This window comes from Pleurodeles waltl, chromosome 5 (genome assembly GCF_031143425.1).
Source record: "Pleurodeles waltl isolate 20211129_DDA chromosome 5, aPleWal1.hap1.20221129, whole genome shotgun sequence".
Lineage (NCBI taxonomy): Eukaryota > Metazoa > Chordata > Amphibia > Caudata > Salamandridae > Pleurodeles > Pleurodeles waltl.
The window spans coordinates 917,424,685-917,443,201 of NC_090444.1; the positions used below are offsets into that span (position 1 = coordinate 917,424,685).

The 18,517-nt window shown below is 45.2% G+C and overlaps 1 long non-coding RNA gene across 2 annotated transcripts; it reads left to right on the forward strand.

The window, feature by feature from the left end:
• Window positions 1-502: 502 nt before the first annotated feature.
• LOC138296159 (uncharacterized) lies at window positions 503-11,055 on the forward strand. Of its 2 annotated transcripts, none has more exons than XR_011203774.1 (2): window positions 503-580; window positions 7,994-11,055. It is a non-coding gene; the product is annotated as an uncharacterized lncRNA (long non-coding RNA). The 2 variants fall into 2 exon arrangements; XR_011203773.1 differs by lacking the exon at window positions 503-580 and adding an exon at window positions 1,136-1,222.
• Window positions 11,056-18,517: the final 7,462 nt, after the last annotated feature.

Sequence of the window (18,517 nt, forward strand, 5' to 3'; positions counted from 1 at the left end):
CCATCACAAGACACCACTGCATGCTAGCTTGCGAAATCCTCACTGCTAAAAGTACTAACGTATGCACTTATGGTTCCTCTTTCTCCACATATAGATGTATCACAAGACATTTGATTCAGAGGACATTGTGCAAGCTTCCTGTCCATGATTCTAACCCTTATATGGAACATCACGTGTGCTATATAGAAACATTTAATCATACGACATTATCAAGAACCAATGAAAATGTATTCAAATGTCTGCGGTTTAATGCTATAAAAGATCATGCATTACTTCTTTGGGCAGACTGTTCGAGCTGGATTTTGCTCGCTCAAGTCTCCGTGTACACGTATTTCTTATTGTGTCTTATTAGTTCTTATTAAAAGTAATCTAAAGAAGAGCGGCTGGTCTCGGTTTGTTTCCTGAATTGTCTGGATCTGAAATACTCTGACTGGGCTTCGATAACTTGGCTTCGACATCTGGTGGAGAATTGCGATTGGATCTACTATCTCACAGGCTCAGCTCCTGCCTCTCTGCGGAGGGGGGGCAACGGCGTTTTGGGCTGGTCGGGTCCCCTCCGGGGCAGGGTGTTGGTGCTGTCGTGAGTATCTGTCATTTCCTCGGTCCCGTCTGTTTATGTTTTAAGTTTTGTTTCCCTCTTCTTCTCTCTCTCTCCCTCTGTTCGCAGAGGGTGTTGTATAGGGGGGAGGTGGCGGGGGGATTTATGTTTGCACTTCTACATGGAGTTGTGGATAATTGTACTATATGCTATTCCTATTAGCCTGCTGTTCTTTCTTGTTATGTTTGTTCTTTGTTTACGGTGGCATGCGGATGTTCCTGTCCCCATTATTCCAGACTCTTCTATAGTACCTCGTTCAGACATTCAGATGATGGCCTTCAGATGGCCGCGTGCTGGAGTTTTGTGTTGATATTATCGTTTCTGCCTTATTGCGCCATTTCCTTCCCTCTTTTGTTCTCACTGCTAAGGAATTCATGGTTCGGTAGTTGCTGTAAATATTATAAAAGGGTTTCTGATTATCCAGCGACGCTACATGTGTGAGGCTGTTAGTGGTATGGTCTCGGTACACAGTGGACGGCGCTGTGTGGCCACAGCTCCCAACCGGAAAGGGTTGGGGCAGCATTTCTCAGCCGGAGGGGCTGGGGAGGGATACTTTGGCCAGAGGGGGTGGTGATTGTCCACCCCAGCAGGAAGGGCAGGTTGTGCCCGGTGATTGATCGAGTGGTAGGTGTCCACTCCAGTGGAGCAGGCAAGGCAGGCAGTGCCGTGCTCTCGCATATTTATTTATTTGTTTTCTCTCTCTCTCTGCGCTGATAGCGTTGCGGTGTTGTGCTCTGTGGGGGCGTTGTATTGCATTTTTCCTTCCTTCTTTCTGCTCTTTTTCTCTCTCCCTCCGGCTGGTTAGATGGAGAGATGGACGGGGTGATTGAATTATGTGTTGGGATAGTGGAGAGAATGTAGTGAGGAAGGGGATGTGTATTAACTGACTGACTCAAGTTGCGGTTGTACCAGAACTCAGGAGCATTACGCCCGCCAGTACTGTTACAGTGACTGATTACTACGACTGACAGGGACTGCCTGCGCACCACACTCTACTGTCACCACGCACCAGCACCAGCACAAAGGATGGGAGGCATGAGCATCAAGTAGGGCAAGCACCTGTTTTTGTTATATTGTTATCGTATTGTCCTATATGTGATTGAGTGCACTGTTCACCATTATTGCATTACCTGTGTGACACCCGCCACGGATCTGGTCCGGGTTCTAATCCCATACAGCCGCACCCTGTCTCAGGGCAGGAAAGCAAGGGTTTGGGATCTTTGCCTTTCTCTCTTGACTTTCCTGTTGTCTTTTATTCGCTAAAAGGACGCCAGTGTACGCCGTCACCAGCACCTTGGCACTGTTTTTTCTTCATTCCAACTTGTGCATGCTTGAGGTGAACAAGGCTGCGTGTACTGTTGTGTGATTGCAGACAAACTCTCCGCTTCACTAATAACAAATGCGGTTGGCAGTACTGATTTGAGTGCAGGTTTTCCTCATGTGTCATTTGATATGAGCGGCAGAAATAAGCCGACTCCCTGGTGTTTCCTGGTGTGACCGAACTGTTTACGTGAAGTGTTAAGGGAAAGCAGTGACCTTTTATTTAGCTATGGGGAACCCCTTTAGCAAGGAACATTTGGACACACACCAAATAACACCCCCTAGGGATAGTCCTGCCTACCAAGTAGCCGTTAAGCAAGGACTACATGCATTAATGTTTCTTGACAAATGGCACAGGCTGACGGAAAAACGACCCGACTTACAGTTTCCAAGTAATGGCACATATGACATGAACAAGTTGTCATACTTGAGACAAATGCTGATTCTAAGGGGACGTAAGACTCGTAACCTGGAATGGGACAGTTTCTATTCCTGGGACTATTGCCTACGAGACCTCCGTCACACAAACGACATAAAAGCTAAAGTGTGCAAGGAATTGGTGGTGTTGAAAGACGGATTTTATTGTGAAAGACAGAGAAATGAGAAGAGGGAGGAGCGGAGGGATAAAATGCTCGATATGGTAGGAACATTCCCATGTCTTCCTGTGGTAGGTGCACCATCACAGGAACACAGTATGCAGGGAACAACAAAGGAAGAGACCGAGGACGCACTCATAGAAGACATACTGATGGGGAGGTTAGGTAATGAGAAGAAAACAGTGAGTTCGGAGGAAAAAGTGCACGTTGAGCACTTAGCGACAGGTACGGAGCCTCCTGAGCTATCTCTGGCTCAGAAAACTGCAGCCCAAGAGCTCGCACATGGTTTAATAAAAGAGGAACTCACAAAAATGAACCTTGACCGAGTGAAAGACTTTCAAATGCTGCAGGAAGTCAGAGAGGAAGTGGCCCACATTGCTCAGAAAACGGACAAGGAAAGTGACAGTTTGTTGGCACAGGCTACAAAGAAAGGAAATGGACCAAAATTGCTGAATACACATTGGAAACAGCAGTTCCAAGACGCGTCCAGGGACAGTAGTGAAGGGATAAAGGGATTGCATGAGCTGATATGGGAGATATGTATTTTCACACACCACACGAAGCATAAAATTGATATTTTGACGAGGTTTTTAGACGGAAGTCTATTTGAAAAGAGGAACAGCCTCACAGCAACACAATTGAAAGGAAATTCACCATACTGTACACCGAGTGCTTCTCCCAGCACACTAAGAAAGACTAAGTTCTTGAAATCAGACAGAAAAATTTGTCGTGCCATACTCACAGATCTCATTGATAAAAGACAGATATTTGCGGAAGTAGAAAGAGATAACAATAGGGAATACAGAGAGGAACTTCTAGCCATGGCGCGATCAGAACTGATGGCCCTAGGCCCTGAGATACACCAGATATATGCTCACTACACTAACAGCACAAATCCCCTGCCAACAGAATACAGTTGGGACACTTCTCAAATGAGTTTCACAGATGCAGACGTGCCATCCTGGAGTAATGACAAATTGTCTAAAAAACTGGAATACGCTATATTAAAATTACAGAAATGGAAAGAATTGAAAGAAGGGTTAAAAGCAGCTCAGGTTCTGCAGAGCCTAGAGAAAAATAAGGAAGGGACAGAACAGGCACAGACGAAGATGATGCCTCTGAGAGAGGTACCTTCGTCCTCCCTAGGGGAGGATGGCCATACCCCAACATATGTCTATGTACCTTGGCATAGAGCTGACCTGTTTTCCTTCACCAAAGACTTCCCAAAATTACGTGATGAGCCACACAAATGGTACACAGAATTGAATAGAATAGTGGCAATGGGAGAAATGTTGTGGAAGGATTTGAACATGTTATTCAGTATAATAATACCACAAGATTTATGGGAGGATTGTAAGAAGGTGGTAGGATGGCCGGCAGAGGAACCAGTGAGGGGAAAAGGGGGGGCACCGGGACAAGAGGTAGAGACCGCAAGAGACAAGGTGATGAAATACATACGAGAAAAAGTACCAGAGGAAAAGGTTGATTGGTCTAAAATAATACATACAAAACAGGAGAAGAATGAGAGTGTGACAAGTTATTATGACCGCCTTCTACAGGTCTATCAGCAGAGTAGTGGAATGAGGAACCCATTGGGTGAGGCGATGCCTGCGTTTGTGACCAACTTTGTATATGGATTACAACAGCCTATACAAACTCATTTACAAACGTCTTTTGTGTGTTGGCAACAAGAACCCATTGACAAAGTGTTAGCAGCAGCCAGGTATTGCGCAGACTATCAAACAAATATCCAAAGGGCAGATGATGAGAAATTGAAAAAGGATAAGGTCAAATTAATGGTGGCACAAGAACGATTTTACAATAATAATCAAAGCAGGGGCAGGGGAAGGGGCAGGGGCAGAGGACAGGGTGAACGGGTAACTTTCACGCCCCCGCCAGGCACCACCTGTTTCCACTGTAACCAACAGGGACACTGGAAGGCAGATTGCCCTTTTTTAGCCAGGGGACAAAGAAGTAGAGGTCAGCAGAGACAACAACAGGGCAGTATACGATACGGAACACAACAGTTACTACCCCCACCTTATACAAACAATGCATATGATGCTGCCACAGTAGATGACCCGGTTTGTGCGGGGTGGGGTACATATCAAGACATACCACAGGCACCTCAGGGGGGACATGGGTTTCCATACCCACCTCCTGTGGAGACACATTTCACAGGCCCAGTACTGTCGGTTGATCAAGAAGGTCCATATGTAGATGGGACAGTGCTAAGCAAAACTGTGCCTTTTTTAGTTGACACTGGGGCCACTATGTCAATGCTAAAGGCCTCTGATGTACCCAACGCACCATTATCAGCAACTCAAATAACAGCCGTAGGTTTGACAGGACAACCTATGAATGAATACTTAACACAACCATTGAAATTCAAAGTAGGCCCTATTACTGTAAATCATCAATTTATTTTTGGGAGACACTGTCCAGTAAATTTGCTAGGAAGGGATCTCCTATGTAAGTTACAGTGCACCATCAGCTGCTCACCTGAAGGGATCTTCCTGGAAAGCAAGGAGAATGGGATAGCATTACAGGCTTTCATGGGATGTGACCCCAGAGGTAAGGGACAAGAACAAAGTCTCCCACAAGAATTACAAGACTCGGTCCCTAGTGAAGTGTGGGCAAAGGGGCCAAATGATGTGGGAAGAATATTAGATTGCCCCCCAGTGCGAGTGACACTGCGCCCTGGAGCCCGTCTACCACAGGTGCCACAATACAAAATAGCCAAAGAGGGAGAGGAGGGGATAGCTCCAGTAATAGAAGAGCTTTTAAAGAAGGGAATACTGCGGGAGGTACGACACAGCCCATGCAACACTCCTATTCTCCCCGTGAAAAAGGCAGCAAAAGGACCAGATGGGTCCCCGGTATACCGATTTACTCAAGATCTTAGGGAACTGAACAAGGCAGTTATACCATCATTCCCTGTGGTTCCCAACCCAGCCACCATCATATCAAACATTCCCAGTACATCTTCGCATTTCACAGTCCTAGATCTCAGTAATGCTTTTTTCTCAGTGCCTCTTCATAGGGAGTCTCAGGGTCTATTCTGTTTTACGTACAAAAATAGAAAAATGACATATACATGTCTCCCTCAGGGGTTTGTGGACAGTCCAACATTATTCTCAGACGCCTTAAGAGCAGACTTGGCATCATTGCACTTTGCAGGAGGATCAACTTTGATACAATACATTGATGATTTGTTGCTAGCCTCACCATCACGGGAAGCGTGTGTTCAGGACACCGTGGCCCTACTCTGTCACCTTGCCATAAAAGGACATAAGGTCTCCCCAAAGAAGTTGCAGTTCTGCCAATCAAAGGTGAAGTACCTAGGGCACGAACTGTCACCAGGGTCCAGGAGATTGCTACCAGATAGGATAGCAACAATAACTCAGCACCCCAGGCCACAAACACAGAAGGAGGTGAGGGCTTTCCTTGGGGTGGCAGGTTACTGCAGGCATTGGATACCGAATTTCTCCCTGATTGCACGACCACTTTTGAATTTAACACACAAGGATGTGCCAGACAAAGTACCATGGTCAGAAAACTGTGAAGAGGCTTTTCAGAAATTGAAGTTAGCATTGTGTGCAGCACCAGCATTAGGCCTCCCAGATTACACCAAAGATTTCCATTTATTTTGCCATGAAAAAGGTGGTTGCTCCTTAGGGGTTTTGGCACAAAAACACGGCACCTTCTACCGCCCAGTGGCTTACTATTCGGCTACCCTGGACCCAGTAGCAGCAGGTCTTCCCCCATGTCTGAAGGCAGTGGCAGCAGCCGCTTTAGCAGTGGAACAATCAGAAAACATTGTCCTGGCTCATACTTTGGTTTTACATGTCCCACACGCAATTGACACATTACTAACTACCACCAAGACCCAGCACCTGACGAATGCTCGCCTCTCACGCTATGAGTTGACACTATTGGCACCACATATAAGGGTAAAGAGATGCACAACATTGAATCCCTCCTGCCTGTTGCCTACCGAAATGGATCACGATGATCCCACTATAGATAATTCTTTCCACGATTGTATTATGGCAGTCGACACACACACCAAGGTGAGGCCAGATCTCAGAGACACCCCATTCCCTGAGGCCGAGGGTGATTTGTTTGTGGATGGTTCATGCATTAGGGACCACACAGGGATGCTACAAGCAGCCTATGCTGTGGGGACGGCAACAAGATTACTTGAAGGAGGAAGGCTACCAAAGATTAAAAGTGCCCAGGCAGCAGAATTAGTAGCACTAATCAGAGCATGCACATTGGCAGCGGGAAAGACAACGAATATTTACACAGACAGCCAATATGCTTTTGGGGTCACTCATGATTTCGGTCAACTGTGGGCAATGAGGGGATTTCTCACTTCAACAGGCCAACACATACAACATGCTTCATTGATTGTTGCCTTGTTGCAAGCTCTACTATTGCCCAGAAAAATTGCAATTGTAAAATGTGCAGCCCACACTTCTGCTAAGGACTATGTTTCTGTGGGAAATGCTTTTGTTGACAAAGAGGCACGAAGAATAGCCCTCAGTGGGTGTGAGTATGTAATGGTCCAGGTTAAACCCACCACAATAGCTAAAGAGGAAAGTACATATTTTGATCCAAAATGTGTTCAACAGCAGGCTGACGGGTCAGAACTAACAGATTGGGAAAAGGGTGGTTGCAAGACAGACGGGGAGGGTGTGTGGGTGGGACCCAACGGTAAAATATGCCTACCATCCACATTACTGCCCTCTATGGCACGCCTTTTCCATGGCCCCTCACATGTGGGTAGGGATGGAATGATACGACTGTTTTCACAATGTTGGTTTAATACCAAATTTCGGCAATATGCAGAACATTTATGTAAGAGATGCACAGTTTGTGCACAGTACAACACGGGAAAAGGTACACCAACCGCTTCGGGCCATTTCCCACCGCCACATGGACCTTTTGAGAGCCTCCAAATGGACTTCATTGAGATGCCCCCGGTATACAAGCTAAAATATGTTTTGGTAATAGTTTGTATGTTCAGCAAATGGACTGAGGCATACCCCACCAGGAACTGTGATGCACAAACTGTGGCTAAGTGCCTTTTAAAAGAGTTAATACCACGTTTTGGGGTGCCGACTCTTTTAAGTTCAGACAATGGACCAGGATTCATTTCACATGTTATTCAGGGCCTTTGCAAAGGGCTGGGAATAACACAAAAGTTGCATTGCGCATACCATCCACCTGCAGCAGGGGCAGTAGAGAGAAAAAATGGGGTGTTGAAAAACAGAATAGGGAAGATATGCGCAGTGACTGAACTATCTTGGATTGATGCATTACCATTAGCGCTCCTTGCTATGAGAAGTACCCCTGATAGAGTCACAAAACTAAGTCCCCATGAGGTGCTATTTGGGCGCCCCATGAATATTCCAGGCCACATGTCAGTTGCCCCATTGGCAATAACAGATGATCTTTTGTTACAATATTGCAGGAAGATAACAGAGACGTTACGCTGTCTTCACCGCCAGGTACTGCAGGCCCTGCCAGAAGGAGGAACGCCACCTGAACACGGACTACTGCCTGGCAACTGGGTTTGGGTCAAGGCCCACACTAGGCGTCATTGCCTTCAACCACGATGGAAAGGGCCTTACCAAGTCCTACTGACAACAGCCACAGCGGTCAAGTGTGAGGGTCTCAAATACTGGATCCACAGCTCACACACCAAGAGAGCAATTGAACCTGAGGTCATCCAGCCACCACCTGCGGTACCCATAAAGGTCACACCTGCACCGCAGGGGTACAACCTTCGATCAACGAAAAACACCAAACAAAACACCAAACAACACTGACAGGGCTGCTCGTGCTGCACTCCTACAGGAGTCAGGAGGTGCAAGCGGGTCCTGGGGAGAGACTACAGGGCTGCTCGTGCTGCACCCCTACAGGAGTCAGGAGGTGCAAGCGGGTCCTGCGGAGAGACTACAGGGCTGCTCGTGCTGCTCTCCTACAGGAGTCAGGAGACGCAAGCGGGTCCATCAAAGAATTCTTCATAAACTGCTCGTGCTGTACACCTCAGGAGAGGGATGGGGGCAATCGGGTCTCACCTGAATATCTACGTATATCATGCAAGTGGGTTCAAGTGCTAGTAACCTCTGACACCACTCTGTGACATGCCAACAAGAAGATACAGAGAATAAGAGATTAACAGACAAGAACTAAACAAGTGCAAGCTGTGACACTTGAAATAGAATAATGCCTAGAAGAAGAAGAAAAGAGAAAAAGTGGCCTATGGTACTAACTGCCATATGTACCCCTGTTCCAGCAATAATTATCACTATAATACTTATTATATATCATGAAGAAATACAAATCCCATATCTGGACCAAGAACATTATATAAATAACAGTGTAAATAAAATAGGGATTACCAATGCAGTAAAAGAAGAAGAAGGGGAGAACTCTAGTGTGGTAGAAAGGGAGGGGAACAGGACACAGTGGATAAAATATTCCAAATGGGAGGAAGATGGGAACAATTACAGGGATAATGCATTTGTGCAAATGGTGAAATTTTATAAGGAATTGGCAAATGTGTCTGATTGCTATATTTGTACACATTTACCCACCTCTGCCCAGGGAAGGACAGATTACGCCCAGATTCCTCTTCCTCAGTATGCTTCATGTCACATACTAAACAGCATGTTTGCAAAGGAAGTAAATGGGACTATAAAGAGAAGGCCACCTAAAAGGAAGAGGAAGGTTGGGAAAGGGAGATTAAAAGAGGGAAACAGTGGGGAAGGAAGAGAAAGTAAAGGAGGAGGTAGGATGGGTGTGTGTGGACAACTTGTACCGGAAAAAGGTGAAGCAGAGCTACTGGAAGCATTTAACATAGGAAGAGATGAGGGTTATGTACAGGGGGAGAAGAACATAGATATATCACAAATATCCCTTTCTATACATAAGGAGAAGAAGGGGTCATGGTGTTTTCGATACCTCAAAGGCAGCATCCCAAGACCAAATACATTTTATGATAAGGTGTGTCGAATGGTTACACCAGTAATGAAATGCCCTAACATACACCTCCCCAACCATAATAAGAGCAGCATAAAAGTAGGAGAAAGCACCTGCTCCAAATACTCTGATTTGGATAACATACGGAAGGGCCCAGAAGGTTTGTCTATAGGTCTCTCAGCCCCAAGGGGAATATACATAGTATGCAGGACATCTGCATATTTTAGACTGCCTGCAGGGTGGCAGGGCTCCTGCTACCTGGCGTTCGTACTACCCCGAATGTTGCATATAACAAATTTGACCAATGCAACACAAAAGGCACCGGGTAGGGTACGAAGAAGAAGGGCACCTACTTGGTTGGATAGGTTCATAGCAGTGGAAGGAATAGTTGTGATGCCATTAGGAATAGCGCATTCAGAATATCAAATACACAGATTGGCAGTATTGGTAGAAACATTAGCAAGTTGTACTGCAGCAGCCTTAGGTAACATTACTGAAGAACTTACAGACCTAAGAGCTGTTGTAATACAGAACAGACTTGCATTAGACATCATTTTAGCAAGAGCCGGTGGTGTATGTAACGTGATCCATCAGGAATGCTGTGTTTTAATACCAGACAACAGTGGGAATGTGAGGATGGCAATAGGGAAAATAGAGGTGGTAGAAGAAGGAGCAAGGAAAGTGGCGGATGTGACGGATGTGACGGAAATAGGAGGAGTACTAAAGGACATCGCAGCATGGTTCCGTGGTTGGGGATCCTGGCTGATAGAAGTAGTGGTGGTGGGAATAGTAGGATTTATAACATTATGTGTGTTGATAAGGGTGTGTCCTTCCTGTTTGAACATGCTAATGAAGAAAATGTGTCATAAGGACACTGAGCACCATCATAAGAGAAGGCATGAGGATGAGACCAGGGAAAATGATGCTATTGAAATGACACCTGTCCATCAGGATGATTAAACTGTCAATGAGTGTTTTCATTGGGTATCAGAGGGCGGAATGTGGAATCACGTTCTCCTGGATCCATTTGGACCTAGTAGACCCTGTGATACACAATGAAAATACAGGCCTGTTTCTGTTGAACACATTACAATGTTGAATTAACTAGGCCTTGAAGAAATGTCTATTGTGTTTGAAACGCATTATGTTGCAAGGCTTACTAAACTGACGGCCATCACAAGACACCACCGCATGCTAGCTTGCGAAATCCTCACTGCTAAAAGTACTAACGTATGCACTTATGGTTCCTCTTTCTCCACATATAGATGTATCACAAGACATTTGATTCAGAGGACATTGTGCAAGCTTCCTGTCCATGATTCTAACCCTTATATGGAACATCACGTGTGCTATATAGAAACATTTAATCATACGACATTATCAAGAACCAATGAAAATGTATTCAAATGTCTGCGGTTTAATGCTATAAAAGATCATGCATTACTTCTTTGGGCAGACTGTTCGAGCTGGATTTTGCTCGCTCAAGTCTCCGTGTACACGTATTTCTTATTGTGTCTTATTAGTTCTTATTAAAAGTAATCTAAAGAAGAGCGGCTGGTCTCGGTTTGTTTCCTGAATTGTCTGGATCTGAAATACTCTGACTGGGCTTCGATAACTTGGCTTCGACAGTTAATGGTGCATTTCATGTCTCCAGTGGAGTACAGACTTGTCTCTGTGCTGCAGTTCATGCAAGAGCTGCTTGAATTGAATATACCAGTGTGCAATCAATAATGCTATCAGGTAGCAGTGAGCAGTCTTGGTCAGTGTAAGCTACTTGTGCTCACCTCTGGTTAGAATATGCTTTGTCCAGTCATGGTGGCCAGTTACTGGTCATTCCCCAGGATTTGTCTTTGATCATTTAGTTTCTGCCTGTGGCCTCCTTTGAGTAGCATGACTTGTGGAACTTTAAGGTTGTCTTTCGGGCAGCCACTACCTCTCGCTCACATCAGTAGATCATTTTGCCTGTTTTTGTTCATTCTTCTCCGGAGGAGAAATTCCTGTACACATTGTCTGTGAAGAGTGCAATCCTAATTTACCTGGATCATTCTCTCTCTCCTCATAGCACCTGTTTGTCACTTTTGGGGTATTTTAGCAGGGCCTCAAGGTCATCAAGTTTGAGGATTAATCAGTGGACTTATTCTATGATTGTTCTAGCTTATTCCCTGGTTGAGGCCATCTTTTTTTAAGCAATTCAGGGTAGATTTGCCCGTTGTTTCCTCAGCAGAGGTGCATTGTCTCCCTTAGCTGAGATTTGTAGAGAAGAATCCTAGGCCTCCTCATATACTTTTGTGCACCATTATCATATCTAGTATGGGGTGAGAGTTTTTGTTTGCAAAAGGTGTTCTCATTTCCACCCTTTCTTGAATATTTTGTGTTTTTCCTACACTGACAACGTTACTGACTAGTTGCAGCATTAGTGGCACATGTGTTGATGTATTGGTGTGTGAAGGCCAATGTTCTGCTTTATTTTCATATGTATGACTAGGTGAGGGACATTAGGGTAGTGAACCAATTACTTAGTAGTAGCCTTCATTGTACTCATACCCTCTCATCTTCATCACCGTCATTATGAACCGCCACCTTCAAATGGTTATCCGGCCTTCCAAGAGGCTTGGGTTTGTCTAGAAGAATGATTGGAATGCTAGCAACAGAGAGTGCCCAGCGGAGTGGGCGGGGCTTTTATCCTGAGCGTGCTTCAAAGGTGCAGATTTAAGAGGGCCTAGCTCCTCCTTTGTACACAGTAGCCTCATTTTTTTACGCTAATGAGGCCCAACAAGTCAAAATTTCCACCCCAGATTAACAAAGTGGCACAACGCATGCATTGTGCCACTTTGTAACTCATTGCGCCACATTATGCCTGCACCAGGCATAATGTATGCAAGGAGAATGTTCCCTCATTAGGGGGGCTGAAAAACTGGCGCAAAGAAATCTAAAAAAATTATTTGCACCATTTTTTTTGGGCATTTTTAACACCTACTCAGAGCAGGTGTTAAAAGGTGCCCACCATTGATTACAATGGGCCCCTATGTGATGTTCAGGGTAAGCACCAAAATTAGGGTGCTAAACCTGAACAGTACATCACTAGCATCCATTTTTAATCTACGCTATTGCTCCCTACCCTGCGCCACTGTGCGCCGTATTTTAAATACAGTGCACACATTGTGGCGTTAGGGAGGCTCTAAGAGGCGCAAGAAAAGTGGCATTGCACTGGGTGCAGTGCCACTTTTCTTAAATCTGCCTCTAAGTTTTTTCTTCCTGGCCTGAATGGCAATCCCTTCATATGTAATTATAGTGACAAAGACAATTAGCTCTAAAAGTAATGAAGATTACAGGAGAGTAATCAGATCACTCAGTTCCTTCACATACAGTTAAAACATAATCTATGTATTTTAGCAAAAAAAAATTCACTTTTATTATAATTTGAAGAAAATCGATGTTTGGGCAAAAAACAGCTGCTTCTAGGGGTACATAGTAACTCTATTTTCATTCTTCACACAGGAGTACGCTCTGAGGGGCATATTTATACTCCGTCTGCGCCGATTGTGCGTCAACAATTTTGACGCACAATCAGCGCAAACGTTGCCCCGTATTTAAACTTTGACGCCCGAGCCCGCGGACTACAACATTCCGCCGTGTGCGTCATTTTTTGGATGCGGCAACCTGCCTTGCGTTAATTATATGCAAGGCAGGCGTTCCCGTCCAAAAAATGGCTTAAATGGCTGTGTGTCGTATTTATGCTTTCTGGCAAAAATGACGCATGTCCGAGAGGCGGAGCCAGAAACTGACGCACAGCCCGATTTGCGTCAAAAATTAACGCCTGGGTCAGGGCAGGCGTTAAAATGGGGCAAACACACCTGTATATAATCAGAACACACAGAACAAACAGCAGAGCAGCAACAGGGAGCCATGGAGGTGATCCTAATCCAGCGTGCACGCAGACGCAGAGCCCAGCAGCAACAACAGCAGCTACAACAACACCAGCAGGGACTCCAAAGGCAGCGCAGAAGGCAAGAGAGGATATTCCACCCCAGAACCACCCTTCAGGGCCTCAGGGAACACGACATCATCCAGAGGTACCGGTTGAACTGGCAGGCCATTCAGCAGCTGCTGCGCAACATTGAACCGCAGTTGGCCCCCACTTTGGTGACACCCCGCACCATCCCAACAGAAACCAAGCTGCTTGCCGTACTTCATATGCTGGCAAGTGGTTCTTTCCAAACAACTGGTGCCCTGGTTGACGGAATATCACAACCATCATTCTCTGCCTTTTTGCCCAAAGTACTGGATGCCATCATTCGACTGACACCCGCCACATCTGCTTCCCTAACACACTGCAGAAGCAGCAGGAAACAAAACAGGGGTTCTACCTCATCAGTGGCTTCCCACAAGTCCTTGGTGCAATCGACTGCACACATGTACACCTTGTGCCACCTGCTGCAACTGAACACCTCTACCGCAACAGGAAGCACACACATTCCATCAACGTGCAGGCCATAGTCGATCACCAGGGATTGATCACCAACATCGTGGCTAAACATCCTGGGAGTGACCATGACTCATTCATCTTCCGTCACTGCACCATCAATGAACACTTCCAGGATGGACGGCATGGCAATGGACTACTTGTTGGTAAGTACAAAAACCTATTTATATATACACTGCACAGCAACCCTCTAGGACACACAACACATACACCACAACAGCAACATGTGGACAGGAACATACTGAGGTCGTGACATCGCTAGCCATGTTTCTTAGCTCACCATTGAACCTGTCACACATCGGAAATTACTGTACTGTAATGACCTTTACATTAATCCATTGCCTAAGTCTAAAGGTATGGGATGTCCAGGGTACATTGATATGAACGTGTTAACAACACTGTCAATTTTAACTGTGCATGGAACTACCATCTCACCCCCAGTGAAGACACACGGACACCTGTATCACAAGTCACAATGCTAGGGAGGGCACACTGTACTGCAAATCCCAAAACATACTGCTGACAAACGGTTAGCAGACAAACACTCGTTCAGCCAAGGAAACAACACAATGCAGATGGTACATCCTACAAGCATAGGATGCCACATTATTACACAAAAGAGTCACAGACAACACAAGACAACTACTGCCATGAAAGGTCTTTTCAATAGTGCCAGCTACATCAACATGATTCCAATCATTTTCTCTTGCAGCTGATCAGGGGTATGGCATCCAGCCATGGATTATGACACCATTTGGCAACCCAAGTACTGCTACAGAGCGTGCCTACAACGATGCCCAACGGGGGACACACAGCATTGTCGAGAGGACCTTCGGCATCCTCAAGTCAAGGTTCTGGTGCCTCGACATCACTGGTGGTAGCCTCTTATATTCCCCGGAGATGGTCTGTAGGATCATCCTAACATGTGCAATATTGCACAACATTTGCATCAAAAGAAACATTCCCCTCCTGGAACCAGAGCCACACATGCCTGAAGAGGAGGAAGAGGAGGATGCTGGCCTGCAACAGGAGGGGGAACTACAGAACACCGCCGCTGGTATACGCAGGCGGCAACAGATCGTCAATAATTTCTTTTGAATATGATCACCTTCACCACTTTAGTTAACTAATTGAAATAAACACCTATTCTAATCACCATATCATGGTCTGGCTATTCCTTTTTGCACACCTTCATCTCTACTTATCAGAATAAGAGTGTTGCCTCATGGAGCATTGCTGAGATACTGAGTAGGACACAGAACATCCCAGAGCTAATGTGATGCCTAACATACAATGGTCACATACACACACACTCTTAATGACATATGTCATGTACATTTCTCCTTTGAAGGCCAATAGCAGAGGACCACAACTATTTCACACATACATGTTGAAATGAAGGTCCAACGCAGCATATGGCACACAACTAAGACACCATCACTCAATAAGGGGAAAACAAGCCTCATACATGAGGCAGTCAATGTGCTTTGGCATCAGTAACAGGAATGCCTGACCAGACCCTTGACAGCAGTAAGTCCAACTGCATCCAATATTTGCAAGGAATATCTGTGACCAGAGTCCCATAGAAGCAGAACAGAGACAGCACAGGTGCCACACATATGAGCAGCATTGCACACATGACATTCCATGTACATGTCAGCCCATTTCCTAACTCCTGACACACCCATGCACTTGGTCACAACCCACCTGTCGGAAGAGGTCCCTGGAATACTAAGATGTGTACCCTGATATTCCCTCCTCTACACACTCAGACCAACATTAGCAAACCAGTGTGCTACACCCTTTCCTATGGTATGCCATTGTCATAGAACATCTGACTGCAAGGACGTCAGGTCAATTTATACACTGTCTTCTAGTTCAAAAGCCCTGTTAGCACATGTAGATTGCTTCCCGTGTGAAAATGTCTGTTGCCCCTTAGAATGCAAGTCTCATCTACAGGACTGGTGAGAAACAGATGCAGCCCACACCTGTGATCACCTCCATGCACACCACCCATTTCAACAAGCACTGCCCCTGCTGATGCCTGGAACAGCATAGGAGTTGCCATTATGTCAAATACACAGTTAAGCATTGATACTAATTAATCCGTGTAATACAGCCACTGGGTTCATTTGTCACCTTTAAAAACACAGGACATACACATTTTTACATGTCAACTGTCTAGTTTGTCCTCCAAACAGTCTTAGTCAGACCACTGATTATGTAACTTGTCAAGTAGCTGGATCCTGAATCACCTTGTATTCTGTCAGCCTGACAGGCAACTGTCTGTGCGTCACACTAAAGTATCCCTGTGTCTCCATATGTACCACACTTGCGTTAGCAAACCTCTTATTCATCAGGGGATATTGGGCATGGGCTTCTTCAATGCATACACAAATACATTGTATAGCATCATCTGCCTTTTAACTGTACCATTTGAGTTACATCCTCTTGGAAAAGCAAAATTCATGGCCCATCCCTAGTCTGGGTTGCATTTATGCATGAATGACAAAGTGTGACAGTGTCCCAGGGCCGTAGGCAGGGATAGGGTACAGGGCTTTCAGCACAACCAGCAACCTCTGATAATGTCCATGAATAATACACAAATGTCAGGACCCTGACAGTTCACACACAGAATCACAGTGCGCACAACATAGTGATGGGCCGTGTGTGGTGAATAGCTGCGAGAATAATCCGCACAAAGGCTATGATGTTCCCAGATGCAGTGGGAAGTGTAGAGGCCAACCTGTGTACAAATGTTGCAATGACACCTGCCGGTACATGACACCTGAGACATTATCTCACTCAGCACACCAAGGTTGCCTTGTTGACTGTCTCATTACACGTCTTTAGTGACAGGGTGGGACCATCCACATGTTGGTTCACATGTCCACATCCTCTTTACTCACATTGATCAACCAAGTATACTCAGTAGATACAGGAATAGCTGCCACTGACTCATGATGAGTCCTGGGCCGAACTGTGACAAATTACACCCCAAAAAATATACAGGATCCTCATTGGACCACACACATGAACAAGACACCTATGGGCAATTGATCACTGGAAATAAGTGGACATGTGCTGTCTTGTATGCTGGTCCACCACAGCCACTTGATAGTTGGGGCTCAATTCTATGGCCTCAACTGTGGTGTCATCATACATTTGAGATTCACCCTTGTCTGTCTGTGCAAACAACATGGTACCCACTTCCTCAATGCAAGTGTATGACTCACTGTGGGATTCACCAAGTAGTGCCTAGGAAGCTCTTACCAATACTGTAGGATGTAGAAAATGTGGACCATTGGCATGAACAAGCGTCTGCCATCCATCTGGTGCATGCTATGTCACATGTGGTGTCTACGTGACCCTAAAACTTGGAAGTCCACTTTACGGGTGTTGTTACATGTATGACTAACACATTCCCTCGCTCATTTCCAATATGACTTGCATCTAAGGATTGGACACATGGACGTCATATTCATACAAGCATATGTACAAATATGCTTCATGTGATACACACACACTTGGTCAACAAATACATTAGTTGCCAAAGCACACAATTTGAGCCAAAGGCATTTAGGTATTGTACATATGTGCGTCACATTGCTATCCTCTCCTTATGCCAAACATGCACAATTTGTGCAACACATATATGTAGGCCACACTTGTGACCAACTATTGCGTCGGCCAACCGTAAAAATACTGTGAAGGGAGTAGCCGATCATGGTCCACTGCAGTATGATGTCACACATGTGAACATACACCATCAACACCATACTGTCTTCAATCAGCCTATCTCTGATGTGTCCCAAATGTAACATAACCAAAAAACAAGTAAAAATGCCCAAAACCAGTTAATGCACTGTAATTTTGACGTCCCTAGCATTATGCGTCATTTTTTGTTTACCAAAACTGTATTTGCGTCATTTGTTGTCAAGCACAAGAGTGAAATTTAGCCCGCATCCAGATATTTGTACAGTCCATGTACAATTATGTGGATGCGGGTTAATTTTCAAATACAGTTTTGGTAAACAAAAAATGACGCATAATGCAAAAAAGGCGGGACTTTTCATACAGGAAGTGATGTAATAGGATATCCTGTTTACAGATCATGTACAGTGGGTGTACTTTCACTTTCACTTTGCAGTCTATGATCCTTCTAGACTGTGTGGCTGTGTAGAGAGTGTTGTCCTGAGATTGTGTGCTGTTTTTGTCCTGTGTGCTATCTGTATTGTCAATTTGTGAAATAAAAATTGTAGCTGTATACTGTACTACTGTGTTTTGTCTACATGTGTCCATTTATCTTGTGTTTTTGTTGTTTGTGGGAGTCTGTTGTGGGTAGTGTTAGTTTGGGGATAGTTGGGCTCTTTTAGTGTTTAGGTTTACTTTTTATCTGTCTTTGTACCCCTACTTTCCCCCTTTTCCCCTTTCTATTTCTTTTACCCCATTCCATATCATCACTTATAAGTAGTCTGGTAGGCCATGTCTTGGCAGGATGGGGGAAGAGGAGTTGGGGAGGTTCAT